The sequence below is a fragment of the Nomascus leucogenys genome, chromosome 23 (assembly GCF_006542625.1).
Source record: "Nomascus leucogenys isolate Asia chromosome 23, Asia_NLE_v1, whole genome shotgun sequence".
NCBI classification, from domain to species: domain Eukaryota; kingdom Metazoa; phylum Chordata; class Mammalia; order Primates; family Hylobatidae; genus Nomascus; species Nomascus leucogenys.
In genome coordinates, this window is record NC_044403.1 from 15546525 (window position 1) to 15565888 (window position 19364).

Here is a 19364-nt window from a genome sequence, read left to right on the forward strand (position 1 = left end):
TATTTACAAATAAATAAGCAAACCAAAAATTACTTTTGTAGACAACTAACTGAATGCTTTTCAACCAATCAGGTGAGGGCTCTAAAGATTGGCTTCCAGTAGGAGATTAGAAAACTGTAAAGTCTTTAATGGTCAGCGTTTTCTCAGCATATCAGGTTACTGAAGGGTAAAATGGGAACTATGCTGCCATCGAGTCAAGTAAACAATGGTATCACACAACTCAACTGTCCTTGATGGCAGCTTCAAATGGAGTGCTAAGCAAGTTACATATTTTTTCTTCATTAAACTGAGCATTTTAATCGCAACGAGAATTTTACCTATAAGGTTAGTCAGTCAAAACTCTTATTTCTGACCTGCAAGTACATTTCCAGTATTTTTCTCCCTTGGAACATTCTAGCAACGAGACCTACTGAGAACTGCACTCCAGACACATTTGGTGAAGTATTGCAAAGGTCAGAAGATCTCAGCATAACGTCATGCACAGGTGGAGGGCAGAAAGAGTGCAATTAAAATGCAAAGCTAGAAGCAGTTCAGCTTGTTTTAGTACATTAAGACTTTAGATTATCCTAACTAAATGTGATTGACTCTAATTTATTGATCTCAATTACTAAACCATTTGTCTGAAACTTGTAGACTCAGGGTCAGTGTGAGGACAGTTTGAAGTCTTGGAGGGAATAGTAACTAGGTAAGTTTTGTTGCCTAAGTGATGACTTGTTAAGTTAGCTATCAGTGGCCTATGCTTCCCTGTGTGACTATTTTACCTTATTGATAGAAATGACAAAAAAGGAATAAAAAAGGAACATCACAACAAAACAAAGCTACTTGGTGAACACTATACCTTTAACTATGTATTTATTTCCACTAGAATGCAAATTCCAGAAAAACAGTAAATTTTTGTCTGTTTTGTTCATAGATGTGTCCCCTAATGCCTTCAGATTTGTAGGCACTCTCTACATATTTCTTAAAGACTGTTGAACCTGAACTCATTGTCATTACACCTAAACATCTTTACTACCACACTTCCTTACTGTAGTCTGTGTTACCACCTTTCTCCAATTACATAGGCTTAAAATGTTAAAGGTAATATTTTGCCCTTCTTTATTACTTTTTTCACCTTTCCCATCTGATGGAATTCTATTCATCCATGAACTCCAAGCTCAAGCATCAATTTACCTGTGAAGCTGTTCCAGCAATATTTTAACCCCCTGTGGAGTTGACAACTCCCTTCTCTATAAAATTCTATATTATATACATCACTGAGGGCAGGCTCATTTATTTATGATTCCCTAGCCCAAGCGCAGTTGAATAAAAGTTTGTGGAATTCTTAGTATTCTCTTGTCTTTACATCTAATCAGTTGCCGAGTTCTGTTGACTTTTCTATCCTAATGGCTCTAGCCTTTAATGCTTGCTTTTAATTTCTTCTGCTGCTATCTAGTCTAGGCCATAATTATCTCATGCTAGTACTAACATTTTTAATAGTAACACCTTATCAAATCCCCTAAAGTATTTTAAGTTTGTTTCTCATAAAACATTAAATGGTTTTCTGTATCCAATAAACCTCCCTTTAGTACACACTGCAATCTAAATATTCCAGGCTAGCAAAACACTCTAGATTTTTCTTCTACCATTAATATTCACTGAACCAGTCTGGCTCATTGATATATTCTGCTCTGAAAATACATGTGCATTTTCACCTTTGTGCACACTGTGACATCTGCTGGAAAACCCTCCCTTAGTTCTTTAAGTTCTGGTCCTCCTTCAAAATGTAGATCAAATTCCCTTGAAGGTGCCTCTGTTAGTCCTTAGTAATCACTTCTCTGAATGCCAAGGATATTGACTGGTTGACTCCCACTTAAGATATGACAGTGTGTATTTGTCTTTTTACATATGTGTCCTCATTCCTCAACTACTGACTAATTCAAGTGAAGATGAGGATTGTTCAATATTTTCTTTTTTATTCCTAGGATTTAGCAACTTCCTCCATATATGGTTGCAATGAATAAAAATGCATTGATCATAATGATAATAATTACAAAAATCCTACTATAAAGTCAATTTTATTTCCTTCTGTGTTTTGAAATAGTTTCCATTGGTTGAAATAGGTTTAATTTTATAAATACCACTCATATAAATTCCAGATCTTTTTTTCTCTCAGTCAAAAGCATAGGAGAAAAACAAATCTGAAAGCAATGAAAGAGAGGGATGTATAGGCATACCTCAGAGATATTGCAGGTTTGGTTCCAGACCACCACAATAAAGTAAATATCACAATAAAACCAGCCGCACATTTTTTTTTTCAATGTATGTAAAAGTTCTGTTTATATCATACCGTAGTCTACTAAATGTGTAATGGCATTATGTCAAACAAATCATTAAATTAAAAACTTTTATTAAAAATACTTTGTTGCTAAGAAATGCTAATAATCAACTAAGCCTTCAGCAAGTTCTAGTCTTTTTGCTGGTGGAGGGTGTTCCATCTGTGTTGATGCCTGTGGACTGATCAGGATGGTGGTTGCTGGAGGTTGGGGTGGTTGTGGTAATTGCTTAAAATAAAGACAACAATGAAGCTTGAATCGATTGACTCTTTTTCATGAAAGATTTTTCTGTAGTATGTGATGCTGTTTGATGGCATTTTATTAACAGTAGAACTTCTTTCAAAATTGAAGTCAATTCTTTCAAGCCCTGCCACTGCTTTCTCAACCATGTTTATATAGGATTCAAAATCCTTTGTTATCATGTCAACAATGTTCACAGCATCTTCACCAGGAGTTAATTCTATCTCAAGAAACCACTATTTTTTGCTCTTCCATAAGAAGCAACTCCTCATCCCTTCAAATTTGTCATGAGATTGCAGCAATTCTGTCACATCTTCAGGCTCCACTTCTAATTCTAGTTTACTTATAAGTTCTACCACATCTACAGTTCCTTCCTCCACTGAAGACTTGAACCCCTTACTGTCATCTATGAGGATTAGGATCTACTTCTTGAAACTCCTGTTAATGTTGATATTTTGACCTCTTCCCATGAATCACCAATGTTCTTAATTATATCTAGAATGGTGAATCCTTTCCAGAAGGTTTCCAATTTACCCAGCTCCATCAAAGGAATCATTATCTATGGCAGCTGTAGCCTTATGAAACATATTTCTTAAATAATAAGACTTGAAAGTCAAGATGACTTCTTGATTCATGGCTTCAGAATGGATGTTGTGTTAGCAGGCATGAAAACAGCATTAACCTGCTTATACATCGCCATCAGAGCTCTTGAGTGACTGGGTGCATTGTCAATGAGTAGTAATATTTTGAAAGGAATCTTTTTTTCTGAGCAGTAAGTTTCAACGGGGGGCTTAACATATTCAGTAAACCATGCTGTAAACAGATGTGCTGTCATCCAGGCTTTGTTGTTCTATTTATAGAGTACAGGCAGAGTCACTTTAGCAGAGTTCTGAAGCACCCAAGGATTTTTGAAATAGTAAGTGAGCATTGGCTTCAGTGTAAAATCACCAGCTGCATAGCCCTATCAAGAGAGTCAGCTTGTCTTTTGAAGCCTTGAAGCCCAGCATTGACTTATCTTCTCTAGCTATGAAAGTCCTAGGTAGCATCTTTTTCCAATAGAAGGCTGTTTCATCTATACTGAAAATCTGTTGCTTAATGTAGCCACAGTCTTCAGTGACCTTAGCTGGATCTTATGAGTAACTTGCTGCAGCTTCTACATCAGCACTTTCTGGTTCACCTTTAGGTTACAAATATGGCTTTTTTTCTTGCTTTCTTTCTTTTTTCTTTTTGAGATGGAGTCTTGCTCTCAGGCTAGAGTGCAGTGGTGCAATCTCAGCCCACTGCAACCTCTGCCTCCCAGGTTCAGGTGATTCTCCTGCCTCAGCCTCCTGAGTAGCTGGGATTTTAGGCCCCCGCCACCACGCCTGGCGAATTTTTGTATTTTCAGTAGAGACAGGGTTTCTCCACCTTGGCCATCTGGTCTTGAACTCCTGACCTCATGGTCCACCCACCTCGGCCTCCTAAAGGGCTGGGATTACAGGCATGAGCCACTGCGCCCACCTGGCTTTTTTTCTTAAACCTCATGAACCAACTCTGCTAGCTTCAAACTTTTCTTCTGCAGTTTCCTCATCTCTCTTAACCTTCATGAAATTGGAGAGAGTTAGGGCCTTGCTCTGGATTAGGCTTTGGCTTCAGAGAATGTTGTGAGATTTGATCTTATATCCAAATCACTCCAACTTTGTCCCTTGCAGCAATAAGACTGTTTCACTTTCTTATCAGTTCTGTCTTCACTGGAATCGCACTTCTAATTTCCTCTGAGAACTTTTCCTTTGCATTCACAATTTGGTTAACTGGCACATGAAGCCTAGCTTTTAGCCTGTCTCAGCTTTCAACATGCCTTTCACACTATGCTTAATCGTTTTAAGCTTTTGATTTAAAGTGGAAGACATATAACTCTTCCTTTCACTTGAATACTTAGAGGCCATTGTAGGGTTATTAACTGGCCTAGTTTCAATATTGTAGGGTCTCAGGGAACAGGGAGGCCCAAGGAGAGGGAGAGAGACAGGGAGCAGCTAGTAGGTGGAAGAATCAGAACACACACAACATTAATGGATTAAGTTCACTCTGTACTGTGGGTGCACCTTGTGGTGCCCCAAAACAATTGCAATAGTAACATCAACAATCGCTGATCACAGATCACCATAACAGATATAATAATAACAATAATACTTGAAATATTGTGAGAATTTCCAAAATGGGACATAGTTACACAAAGTAAGCACATGCTGCTGGAAAAACCTCACCGATAGATTTTCTTGACTTAAGGAAGCCACAAATCTTCAGTTGTAAAAACACACTATCTGTGAATTACAGTAAAGTAGAGCACAATAAAGTAAGGTATGCCTGCATTATTTTTTCAAAAACAGGAGAACAAAAAATTAGTAATACAGTACCTATATAGTATAGTCAAAAAGGAAAATTGTGTATTTGTATCAATATATGCAAATGCTGGGAATAATTTTTTGCACTTTAATGGAAATGGATGTCTCTATTTATTACTATTGCTTGAAGTTCAAGAAGAAGCTGAAAGAGAAAGAGCTATAAAACTAACCATATGACATTCTGAGATGTCACTAAGGCCTAACTTGACATTAAAACGTATCCGAACATAGCTTGCGTTTGACTATTTTAGGGGGTGTTGGCCACATTAAAAATGATGCCAGCAGTACTGCTAAAGTTCCTGGAACATGGGCTCTTTCATACTTGTTGGCAATATAGGTCAACATGTATTAAAACAAAAACAAAAAATTTAAGTGTGCCTATTTTTTTGATCTACCTATTTACCTTTTGGGAATTTAAGAATTTGATGAGTGACGTGTGTGAAGATATGTGTATGCAAACAAAATTGAGAATATATAAATGTCTAAAAATTAATAGTTAAATTAAATATAACTATGTGATGGAATATATGCATTCCTTAAAAATAGTAAAACAGTTTAATGAAATAAAAATACTAAGAGCCATTTTTTGTAGTATAATACCATTTTTAAAATATGTATATGTTTCTCAATATGGTTAACAAAAAGATGAGAAGGATGAAAACATTAATACCAAATATCTGAATGGAGGTGTCATAGATTAATTTTCTTTTTTAAGCTAAGTTTTAAAAAGTTTTTCAAATTTTCTATACGAAAGTTTTATTAATTGCTAAGAAAACGAATAATACTTTTTAAAAGTAAAGCTTGTCCAACTAGTTAATGACTATATATAAATAATTACAAACTCATGACTAACACTAGAAAAAAGCTTCAAATCATATGCCCTTTTAAGAGTATACATTGTTGTGTGAAAGAACAAGCATTCTACTTTTTAGTTGACTCAGAATTTTCTTCTAACATAGGATACCTCTGGAGAATTTATGCTTAACTTGATACCTTTTCAAAAAGGGCCCCTGAACTCAGGTGTAGATCGATGGACAAATATGTTCCACAAATCCTGGCATTTCTTTTCTGTGATATTATCTGAAATTATTTAAACACTCTTTTGGGATATAGTTGTTGGCATTTCATGCTCAGTAACTTGATCCTCAATGAGGTGAGAGCTACCCATTATTTCTCTGGCTTTGGTGTGATATTTACAGACTGAAATGTCATATGTAACAGAAGAACTGCAACCTATTTTGAATTTTCCACAAGCCAGGTTATCCTGCTTTATTAGATTTGCTTGAAAAATGCACATATAATTCCTGCATGTCATACCAGGAGACACTCTTTAGCAATTCTGCTAACCTTGGAACTACTAATTACTATCGAAGTGAATATTACACTTTGAGTATGGGAGAGAAACAAAGTACTGCTAGAAGATTCATGAGGCTGATGTCAACTAGGACCTTAATTACGTTTATAAGAAACTTCCTTATAATCAATCATAAAATAGATAATTACAATGTAATAAATGGACATCTGGCTTGAGATATAAAAAAGATAAAGGTCAGTAAAATTTCATTATTTCTTGGGAAGCAGATCATATAAAGCAAAAGAAATTTTCATTTATTATGAAAAAATATTTCTGAAAATTAGGCTTAACAAGAGTTCATGTACAATAATCAATTAAGGTTATTCATTATTCCCTAAGTGTTCACCTAAGCACTTTATGTTACTTAATTTACCTTCTCAAATGTGTATTAATAGGGAGGAAACACAAATCACTCTCTCTCTGTTCAGTATTTAATCGGCCTCCAAGTTGAGCTAAGAATTGAGTCTCTGGAATCTGTTAAAGGACAGGATCTCATCACTAAGATAAATATAACTCTGTACATTAACCATTAAGAAATTATCTACACTTGAACATGGGCCATTGTCCAATGAAGACATTGAGAGACAAAGAAAAAATTGCTCCATGAAGACTAAGATTGTAAGGGTTAATAAAAAGAATCAAAGACACGTGGCTAAAAACTCAGAAGGTGGAAAATGTATAATTAAAGCAACTTCATGATTATTTTCAAAGGAACTTCAGTGAAATAGCAACTCTATATCTTGCCCACAATGTAGGGTAAACACAAAATGGAGGGCCAAGCAAAGGATTAAACTGAAATGGTAATGCTTACATGTGCAGGGAAGGAAGAGCACCAAGTGTTTAGTTAACTCTCCAGCTCAAGGTGGAGGTAATAAGTGACCAATGGTTAGGATTTGTTGTACAACAGTGGTTTTCTAATGTTGGATCTCAGGACATTTTTACATTCTTAAAAATTATTGAATACTTCAAAGAGTTTTGGTTTATGTGAATGATATCTATCAATAATTAGAAATAAATTCAGGACATTTAAGGAATATAAATTCATTTGCAATCACATTAATAAACCCTTTTATGTTAACATAAATAATATATTTCTGAAAAGAATATTTCCAAAACAGACTATTTGGTGAGATTAGTAATATTGTTTTACATTTTTGCAAGTCTCTTTAACATGTGGCTTAATGGAAGAGAGCTGGATTATCTTACTGCTTCCACGTTAAATCTGTTGCCTTATTTTAAAACACGTGGGCCCTGGAAAACTCCACTCTACACTCATGAGCAAGTGAGTGTGACAAAGGCAAATGGCATCTTAGAATTATTATGGAAATTTAGCCTCGTAACACCCCATAAGCATTTTGGGGATTTCAGACCTCACTTTTAGAACCTCTGATGTACACAGCACAGTTTGGCATGGGTCATTGTTATGTGGCCATAAGTTAAGGAATTAGCACTTGTGGTCTGTTTCTCAGCCTGTATTTTCTCTGGGCTCAAATTATCTGTGAAGTCATCTGACCAACATTCAGACTTGGGAATCGTCATTACTCTTCTCTTTTCTCAAACATTTACAATTCCTCTCATCTCAGAGCACTGTAGGAATATCCAGAGGATTTAGGGAAATGTCAGTAGGGCCAGTGGAGTCATGAAATAAAATTTCAACAGAAAAATATATTTTTCAAGTTCTTCCATTTGACAGTAAAAAAAACACTTCTATTCCTTTTTTAGATTTTCTCCCCTTATTGTTTTTTTTGCTTGTTCCTCTTTTTCTAGTTTGAAAAGGATATAGGGAAAATATCTTACTCAAAGAACTTTTGAAGTGATGGGTGAAAGCCAAATGCGATGTAACAAATGTCAACCTTTTAAAAAAGCAACTTTGAGTAAACTGAAAAGCAAAGAAATCTGAGATCAAATTTAAGTGTAATGGAAATGTCAGACTTCAGAATACACAGCAAGAATTCATGCAGAATATGCCATGAGGCTATTCACAGCTAAAAGCCCCAATGTCAGGTTAGAATTAGAAAATCATCAGAAGTGCAGAACTGTTTCTCCAACAGATTTTGAGTCTGATGACACACTCAGCATCAGCTTGGAAGAAAAATGTCAATATGAATATCTTTGCTATTTTTCTAGTACTAAAAATGATCAGATGTGACAGAAGAATTTTTTTTTCTAGCAAAGTGGTGAATAGGATTTTTTAAGATGATTGTAAATGTCTATCTACTGAATAATTCATGTTCTTTCAAGGATTTTTATATGGTTACAGGATATTAGAACCCAAAGAAACTTGAAACCTAGTTTAATCTCCTTATACAGATGAAAAAACTCAAACTTGGAGTTTAAGCAGTTTTCCCAACACCATTTGTTTGTGTCACTGAAACTATCATCCAAATATTCAAAACACTAGGCCAGTAGGCTTTCTACAGTACCACCAGCAAGGACCTTTCATTTTTTTGACTGGATATTTTTATATATACTCATATAAAAGCACAAGATTATCTGGGTATATTATTTATTTTATTGCATTCTAAATGGATCAATAAAGATATTTAATAGTAAGCAATGTAATCTGTCTAATAGGATTGGGGTATTGACCCAGTGATGATCTAAAGGGAATAATAATGAATCTCAGACCAAAGGAGACATGGAAGCCATACAGAGATATTTCCTGATGGATAGTATATGGACTTGCATATAGAAATTGGGAATTAACTAGATGGTCATTGTATTAGTGAATTAAAATTACTATTTACAATTAAAAAGTATTTATTGATTTCGCTCCTCTTATATAATTACACATTGATTTTGCATGTAGCTAATCTTAAAAACTCACTGTCATAAAACCAGTAGTGTATTGAAAGCACCATGTAGATATTATATTTGGATACACTAAACATAAACACTATATGTAAAAGTAACATGATGCACTGAAAAGTATAGAAATTTTGAGTTTAAACATCAAGACTGTTCTTTTATTACCTTATGTTCCCTCTCTCTAAGCAAATTCATCTGTATCTTTCACTTAATTCACATCCTTCTGTGGATGATTACAAAACAAATTGGAGTCTCTAGCTTAGATTTTTTGAACAACCAAATCTGTAAATGCAACCGTTTCATAACACCTCAAAGCCAACGGATCCTAATCTGAAAAATAATCTTTTTTTTTTTTTTTTTTTTTTTTTTTTTTTTTTGAGATGGAGTCTCACTCTGTTGCCCAGGCTGGAGTGCAGTGGTGCAATCTTGGCTCACTGCAACCTTCACCTCCCGGGTTCAAGTGATTCTCCTGCCTCAGCCTCCTGAGTAGCTGGGACTACAGGCCTGTGCCACCATGCCTGGATAATTTTTGTATTTTTAGTAGAGACAGGGTTTCAACATGTTGGCCAGGGTGGTCTCGAATTCCTGACCTCAGATGATCTGCCAACTTCACCTCGGCCTCCCAAAGTGTTGGGATTACAGGTGTGAGCCACTGTGCCCGGCCTGAACAATAAGGCTCTTCTAAAATTTGCTTGTCATCTAGTGTGCCCCATGTTGGTGAATGTTTCTATTATGACCTACTTACACAAGTCAGAAACATAGAACTGAGCCTTGATATGGTTTGGATTTGTGTCCCCACCCAAATCTCATGTTGAATTGTAATCCCCAGTGTTGGAGGTGGGGTCTTGTGGGAGGTGATTCACTCATGGGGGCAGATTTCCGCCTTTGGTGCTGTTCTAGTGATAGAGTTCTAATGAGATCTGGTTGTTTAAAGTGTGTGGCACCTCTCCCCATCTCTCTTCCTCCTGTCCAGCCACGTGAAGGTGTGCCTGCTTCCCCTTTGTCTTCCACCATGGTTGTAAGTTTCATGAGGCCTCCCCAGCCATGCTTCCTGTATAGCCTACAAAACCATGAGACAATTAAACCCCTTTTTCTTTATAAATTACTCACTATCAGGCATTTCTTTATAGCAATGTGAGAACAGACTAATACATCCTTGACACATCTCTTTTTCACAGCCCCTTCCCATTCAATTCTGCCATTTTCATTCCCATTTTCTCATTCTGTTCATTTAATTACATCATTGCTGCCACCTTCCTAGGATGACTGCCATTCTCTGACATCTAAACTACTTCCATTGCTTCTTAACAGGAAGCTTATTTTTATTTTTTTATTTTTTTAATTATACTTTAAGTTCTAGGGTACATGTGCAGAACAGGCAGGTTTGTTACATAGGTATACACATGCCATGGTGGTTTGCTGCATCCATCAACCCGTCATCTACATTAGGTATTTCTCCTAATGCTATCCCTCCCCTAGCCCCACACTCCCCAACAGGCCCTGGTGTGTGATGTTCCCCTCCCTGTGTCCATGTGTTCTCATTATTCAACCCCCACTTACAAGTGAGAACACTTGGGGTTTGGTTTTCTGTTCTCATGTTAGTTTGCTGAGAATGATGGTTTCCAGCTTCATCCATGTCCCTGCAAAGGACATGAACTCATCCTTTTTTATGGCTGCATAGTATTCCATGGTGTATATGTGCCTCGTTTTCTTTATCTAATCTGTCATTGATGGGCATTTGGGTTGGTTCCAAGTCTTTGCTATTGTGAACAGTGCTGCAATAAACATACATGTGCATGTGTCTTTATAGTAGAATGATTTATAATCCTTTAGGTATATACCCAGTAAATGATTTCTGGGTCAAATGGTATTTCTAGTTCTAGATCCTTGAGGAATTGCCACATTGTCTTCCACAAAGGTTTAACTAATGTACACTCCCACCGACAGTATAAAAGCATTCCTATTTCCCCACATCCTCTCCAGCATCTGCTGTTTCCTGACTTTTTAATGATCATCATTCTAACTGGCCTGAGATGGTATGTCATTGTGGTTTTGATTTGCATTTCTCTAATGACAAGTGATGATGAGCTTTTTTTCATATGTTTGTTGGCTGCATAAATGTCTTCTTTTGAGAAGTCTCTGTTCATATCCTTCACCTTCTTTTTGATGGGGTTGTTTGCTTTTTTCTTTAAATTTGTTTAAGTTTTTTGTAGATTCTGAATATTAGCCCTTTGTCAGATGGATAGATTGCAAAAATTTTCTCCCATTCTGTAGGTTGCCTGTTCACTCTGATGATAGTTTCTTTTGCTGTGCAGAAGCTCTTTAGTTTAATTAGATCCCATTTGTCTATTTTGGCTTTTGTTAAAGACAATCCTAAGCAAAAAGAACAAAGCTGGAGGTATCATGCTACCTGACTTCAAACTATACTACAAGGCTACCATAACAAAAACAGCATGGTCCTGGTACCAAAACAGATATAAAGACCAATGGAACAGAACAGAGGCCTCAGAAATAACACCACATATCTACAACCATCTGGTCTTTGACAAACCTGACACAAACAAGCAATGGGAAAAGATTTCCTATTTAATAAATGGTGTTGGGAAAACTGGCTAGCCATATCCAGAAAGCTAAAACTGGATCCCTTCTTTACACCTTATACAAAAATTAACTCAACATAGATTAAAGATTTAAACATAAGACCTAAAACCGTAAAAACCCTAGAAGAAAACCTAGGCAATACCATTCAGGACATAGTCAATGGCAAAGACTTCGTGGAAGCTCATTTATTTTTGCTTTCCTCACCAAATCTATGCTTCACTCAGAAACCAGAGTGATCTTTAAGAGATGCAAACCTGTTCAAAATATTCTGTTACTTAGAATCATTTATGCCTTACTGTTGCTGCTAGTATAAAGGCCAATTTGCCTAACTTGGTCCTGCTTTAGAAGTCCTCAACATGGTCTTCTAGTTTGACCTTCAAATGCCAGTTCATCTTAAATCATATACTCCTCCCCTGGACTTCAGCTACACTGTCTCTCTTCCAGTTTCCTATGTGCAGTTCCTGTCTCAGGACTTAGTCATATTTAAGTTCTTTCTTCCCAGGAAATCATTCTCTTAATCTTTCTGTTTTGTCAATTCATTCCCACTCACCCTTCAGATTTGAGCTCGAATATAACTTCCTTGGGGAAGACTTTTCCCCTTTGAAGAAAGGTTTGGTTCTTTTGTTGTATGTTATCATAAGATTATGTAGCTTTTATTCAGAGTTGTGATAACAACTGTTGTTTTACACTCATAATTTGGTAACGGCCTATTATCTATCTGCAGAAGATTGCAAGACCATGAATAAAGATCATGTTTCTTTTTGCTAGTTTCAGGGCCTAGCAAAGTGCCTAAGGTTAGTAGGCCATCAATATACATGTATTGAATAAATGAATAAACAAATGGGTTTCAATGTCTTCATCTGTAAAATGGAGATCAGTAAAATGGGAGAAATAGATGTTGGGACTAATATTAAGAAGGTTTTTCTGTATTTCAAGTCATGTATTATAAAGTTCTTTGTAAATTATGTCCTTCAATTATAAAATATTACTAAGATGCTAACTCTTTTTATCATGTAAGTTTCGACAAGTGTGTTTAAGTCATTTGTGTTTAATAGAAATTAAATATTTCTCGTGAATTTATTTATATTTAACATTTGGCAATGAAAGAATCTAAAAGCTTGAAATTGTCTTTAAAATGTAATTATAATGAAGGATTGATGATAAGAATGTTTGGTAGCATTTACTGGATGCTCTCATATGTACCTTACCTTATTTGTTCCAGACAAGAACCCTAGGAGGTACATAATATTATTCTTTGTTTTAAAGTTAAAGAAACTTGTCCAAGGTCATTCAAGGAATAACTGGCAGAACCAGATAGGTCTGATTTCAAAGCTTATGTTATCAACTGTGAAATCTGGAAATAACTCAAGAAACTCCAAAAGCATACAAAGACAAAATATGTATCCTTGTGTTTATATAACTCCACCTTCCTCATTCTCACCTTCACTCTTCCTTGACAGGGAATACTGAAATTTCCACATTTTTCTCTTCTGTGTCCACACTTATCTATAATTGTATTCATATTTTTCCTTCCCTCTCACCTGAGAGGAAGAAGTTACACTCTTTTCCTTGGATAAAATTCTTGCTTGAACTTTTGTTCCAGGCTGTTAGTACAAACATCCCATTTTGCTACTTCACCTATCCATCTCTTTGCTGATCTTCCCTTCAAATATCCTTCCTTTCACCTTGTAAGCATGCTGGAAGCTCTTTTATTTAAAAAGGGATACAAACCCCAAACATCAAACATCTTTTTCTGACCACTTCCAACTTTAGCTATCTTTTTGCCTTTATCATCAATTCTATTCCAAGAGGCACCGTTTATATCTCTTCTATTCCTTTTCAGGAGCTTGAAGTATGGAATCTAACTTCACTATTAAAATATGACCCAGTAATCTCATTTCTGGATATATATCCAAATGAATTAAAATTAGTATGTCAAAATTAGTATGTACCCCCATGTTCATTTAAGCATTATTTACAATAGCCAAGATATAGAAGCAACCTTAGTGTCCATTAAAGGATGAATGGATAATGACACTATGGTATACAATGTAATACTGTTCATCCTTAAAAAGAAGGAAGTTCTGTTATTTATGACAGCACGTATGAACCTGGAGGACATTATGCTAAGTGTAATAAGCCAGGCACAGAAACACAAATATTTTAATAATCTCATTTATATGTGGAATCTGAAAAAGTCAATGTCATAAAAACAGAGTGGAAAGGTGGTTACCAGAGGCTTTGGGGAGAGGAGAAATGGAAAAAGAGGAGATTGTGGTCAAAGGGTACAACGTTTCATTAGCTTGGAGGAGTAAATTTCTGTGATCTATTGCACTACATGGAGACCAGAGTTAATAACAATGTATCATATATTTTGAAATTGCTAAAAATAAATTTTTAACATTCTAAACACAAAAATAAGTTTGTGAGATGACGACTTTGTTAATTAGCTTTTTTTAATCTTTCTACAATGTACATGTAGATCAAAAGATTACATTGTACCACATAAATATATACAATTATTATGTCAATTAAAACTAAATTTAAAAAACTGCTCTCATTGATATCATCAGTGACTACCTGATTTCCAAATTCATTGATCTGTTTTTAGACCTAATTCTATTTAATACTTCTTTAAAGCCTTTGAAAATCTTTTTCAAGAGTTCTAAGATACCACCCTTTTCTGGATCTCCTGCAACCTTTTGGTCATTTTTTTTTCTGTTTATTTTCCTGGTTTTTCTTGCTTTGCACTGCCCTTAAAATGTTGCTGTTCTCCCGGGGAGGCGGAGGTTGCTGTGAGCCCAGATTGCGCCACTGCACTCTAACCTGGGAGACAGAGCAAGACTCCGTCTCAACAACAACAGCAACAACAACAACAAAAAAAATGTTGCTGTTCTCCAGAGTTCCATCTCTGGCCTCTTTCTGTACTTCCCCTCTATAGCTACACACAGTACTTGTCACACATCCTCTACTTCCGTGGCTTCAACTACTGACTGAAAGCCAACAACTCCCACTTTGTTTTTCTAGTTTTGATTTCTCTGCTAAGATTCAGACCTGTATACACAACTGCATACCAGGCATCTTCTTCTGTGTGTCTCGTGGGTTTTTAAAAATGTGACATATCCAGAATAGAGCTTTTCAGCGTTCACTGTGTAAATTTGCTCTTTCATCTAAAACTCTTATCTTGATGAATGATGCATTTATCTATCAAGTTTCCCAGGTCTGAAAGCTTAAAGTCTTCCTTATTTCTTCTCTCTTTTTTACTTTCCTCTGCTTTGTGGGTTCCTACTGCTTAGACTTCTTAGTTCAGTCCCAGACCATTTTTCAAATGGATTATTTCAGTATCTATTATCTATCTAATATTCTTTCTCTCATTTTCTTCTTTTTTCAATCTGTTCTTTATACTGATGCCAGATTTATGCACATATAACATAAATCTGATTTTATGACTCCTGTTCTTAACAAAATTCCATGGTCTGCCATAACAAGTTCATAGTACCTACCTGGCTCACTAGGCCCAAAACAATCTACATTGAACCACCATTTTCAACTTTGTTTCCTGATACAATTCTCTTCTAATGTTATATAAAATGACTCACTATTTTCTGAACCTCTTTAACCATGCACACACTAGTCTTCCTTCTTGGAATGTCATTTCCCCGCTTCTCCACTCAGAAAATTCCTATGAATATTTCAAGTCAGAATCCAATTTCTTTGTGAACTTTTCCTTACTTTCCTTGAAAGAATTTTCCTTTCTCTCCTTTGGGCTCGTAGAGCACTTAATACTTATTTTGGTGATGGTACAGAGCACATTGCCTGGTAACCCCTAGCTTGAGTCTCTCCCTATAAATTGTACCTTGTTTAGAGACAGTCACTATGGCTTATTTCTCTACCTCTTTGATTCAGTGCCTACCAATTTGTCTGTACACATATTTTTGTTCAATAAATAAATGGAAAAGATACACCATCATTCATAATTTAATTATTCAGTCAAATGTGAGAGTTTTAACTGCCTCCCTATGCCATATTCCATTCTTTCTATTTACAATGTTAGTAAACAATGGCATCAGTATAAATTAAATGTACAATAAAGAATACAATGGTTTAGAGAAAAAAATTTTGGAAATATTTTTCCAAGGAACCTAATTTTGGAAGCTAAGGCACTGTCTGTTAAATATTGCTTTTCTTCTTGCAAAACAATAATTTTATATCATGTGGGATGGCAAGTTCTCATACCTTGTCAAATTTTTATTTAAGCTTCTGATGTAATCCTCTGATGCCAATTCAAAGTTACTATTTTTAAATGAATACTTTCCTTGAACTGACTTTTAATTCCTTGGGTAATTTTTGCTTGTTATTAGCAGTTGAATAGTTGTGCCTGGGCATGAGGGTTCAGGAAAATAGCAACCATCTGCCAAGAACCACAGACCTTGGTCTCTGTTTTCCTGACAGCACCGCCTTCTCTAATGGAAGTTATCAGTACCCAGGGAGCTCTCCGCTGGCACTCAGTAGTAGAAATATTAACACCGTATGGCCTATCCTAGGTAAATTAAATTTCATCATGTCTCTTGCTAAAAATAAACTAAAAGGAGATGGTGAACCTTTGGACAGATTAAGTAAATAGCAATATTAAAAACTCCCCAAGCTGGAAATGGAGCATACCAGTTCTCAAGAGGTTAAACCATTTAAAAAATAGATTGTTCAAAGGAGGAAAAATATAGATCTCCCAAGAACTCACTCTGCCAACTCACTTAATAAGCACATACTGTTTGTTCTCAGAAAAGTCAGCTTTTTAATTTAGAGGAGTTGAAAGGTTCATTTCTGGAAACAGCTTGTCCTCAAGTTTTTTAATAGTTCAGTAAAACTGAGAGTGGGAGTCAGAGGATGAGTACAATGGAAATACTCCAACCTTTGCAGTGACCTTATTTAGTGCATGATAAGAAACTTTCCAGTGTGTAAATAAATCAGGATTCTACTAAGTTGCCTGAATGAAGTTTAATAAACACCCTCTACTTTAAAATCAGTCCCCATAACCTCTAAAGATCTGATTATTCAGAAAATAAGAAATTACACAGTGAAGTAGAAACATCTGAGCATGACTGAGATAGCTAAGTGCTCCTATTTACAATTTTAAAAAACTGTTTAGGATAGCCAAGATATTTCATATGTAAATAGCCTAGCATGTTTATGCAGGAAGGCTTTAAGCAGAATGGTTCAGATTATAAGCTCTCATGAATGCCTGGATTTGACTCCCAGGTTTTCAACTTACAGGGCACTTGGGGCAACATAACCTCTATAGGCCTCAGTTTCCTCATATGTAAAATAGGAATAATAATAGTATTTCCATCATAGGGTTATGATGGATGTTAATATGAGATAGTACTAAGGGGCACTAAGTAAAAATTTTATCTGGACACATAAAACATTGAATGAGCCAAACAGATTTTGAAGATCTGTTTAGATAAAGAAGACTCACGAAGCATAATTCTGCTTAGTTATCAGGGATCAGAGGATATTGAAGTTCATCCAGCTAATCCTCTTATTTTATAAGTGAGTAAACAGCAGTATTACAATCTTCATTCTATTAAAGATTTTTCTAAAAAATATTCCGTGAACTTTAAGCTTTAGAAAGTCATCTTGTTAGAAAATTATTCTTTAAAGATATTATAGAGATTCATAGATATTACCTTCACAGTGATTTTCTCAAAAATTTTAAACACTTTTACTGAGATATTATTGAAATACCATACAATCCACCCCATTTAAAGTGCACAATTCAAAGGTTTTAGCATGTTTCTAGATTTGTGCAACAATTATACCAATTATAACCACAAAAGGAAATCTCATACCCATTAGCAGTCATTCTCCATTTTCTCCCAACTTGCCCTCTGCTCTGGGTTACTGCTAATTTACTTTCTGTCTCTACAGCTTTGCCTATTCTGCACATTTCATACGAATGGAATCATACCATATGTGGTCTTCTGTAAGTGGCTTCTTTCACTTAGCATAATGCTGTCAAGGTCCGTCCATGTTGTAGCATATATCAGTATTCATTCCTTTTTATTATCAAATAATACTATATTGTATGGATAGATCACATTTTACATATCTATTGATTAGTTGGTGGATATTTGGATTGTTTCTACTTTATGGCTATTGTGAATAATGCTGTTACAGACATGCGTGCATGAGTTTTTGAGTGGGCATATTTTTAAATTTATCTTGGGTATATACTTCATAGTAAGATTGTTGGGTCACATAGTAACTCTGGGTTTAACACTTAAGAAACTGCCACACTGTTTTCCAATTGACTACAAGATTTTGCATTCCCACCACAGATAAATGAGGTTTCCAATTTCTCCATATCCTCATCAACACTTTTTATTTTTTGTCCTTTTGGTATTTTTTGATTATAGCCAGACCTAGTGAGTATGGTATCTTAGGTGTTAGGTGATTTTCATTTTTATTTCCTTAATGGCTAATGATATTGAGCATATTTTCATGTAAATGTTGGGCATTTGTATATTTTCTTTGGAGAAATGCCTATGCAGATCCTTCGTCCATTTTACAATTGCGTTATTTATCTTTCTGTTGTTGAGTTTTAAGAGTCTTCATATACATGACCTTGAATAAAATTTCCTTGTCAGATATTTATTTTCTCTTATTCTGTCAGTTGTGACTGTCACATTTTGAATGAACTCTCTATTAGTTAATCAACTCAAGAATGACAAAATAATAATTGTGCTAATAGCCCAAGTCTAACTTCAGCAAAAAACAGCTAGAATTTAGCATAACAATTTTACAAATTTTAGCTGTTCTTACATCTAAACCAGAAAAAGGGGTTAGGATTATTTTGGAAATGAGACCTTTTTTCCAAAAGGATCTTTAAACACTAGCATGATGAATTGTGAATATCCCAATGAAACCAATCAATTGTTAATTACCATATAATTATTTTATTAACTAATGCAACTGTACAAAGTCATGTAGGAAATAAACAATAACGATAATGTCCTCAAATTGCTTATAATTTAAAGTTAAACTACTGTAAAAATAATAATAATGCATCTTAGAAAGTGATTGGTTCAATACTGAGGAATTAATATGTCCTAGGTAATACTAAGCCTTCAGGAAACAGAAACATTGAGATGATCTGTTTTGCCTTGAGTAGCTCTGAGTCAGATGTGAGTGAAAATATACACATTTTACATGTTGCATATAAACACATTACCATAAAATGCAATGTGTAAAGTAATAGAGCACTGTACGAGTCCAGGAGTGATCAATTCTACATGGCAAGGTCAGAGAAGACCCCATACAAGAAGGCTTATAAATAAGAAAAAAGTTGCAAGCTCAAATAGAAACAAATATAAATATATATATTCCATTATATATATATATACAAAGAAAGAGGTAGGCATCCGAGCACACGTCAGTTAATGAAGAAGCCATAAAACTAATAAAATCTTCAAAGTGAGGAGTACAAAAATAGTATGTAAATTTCGAGCTTGGGTGACTGAGAAGCTAGTAACTGTTACAAATAATAGGAAAAACCCACTCTCCCCTTACCTGCCCCAGAAGTTTTCTGAAGGACACTAATTGGTAAATAAATCTTTAAAAGTCAGTTTAGCTTACATGAAGAAAGTTATTCATGTAACTCCCTTT

General features: G+C 35.2%; 1 protein-coding gene across 3 annotated transcripts in view; it reads right to left on the minus strand.

The window, feature by feature from the left end:
• Positions 1 to 19364, minus strand: part of PIK3C2G (phosphatidylinositol-4-phosphate 3-kinase catalytic subunit type 2 gamma) — a 403925-nt gene that overhangs the window by 245397 nt on the left and 139164 nt on the right. The window lies entirely within an intron of this gene.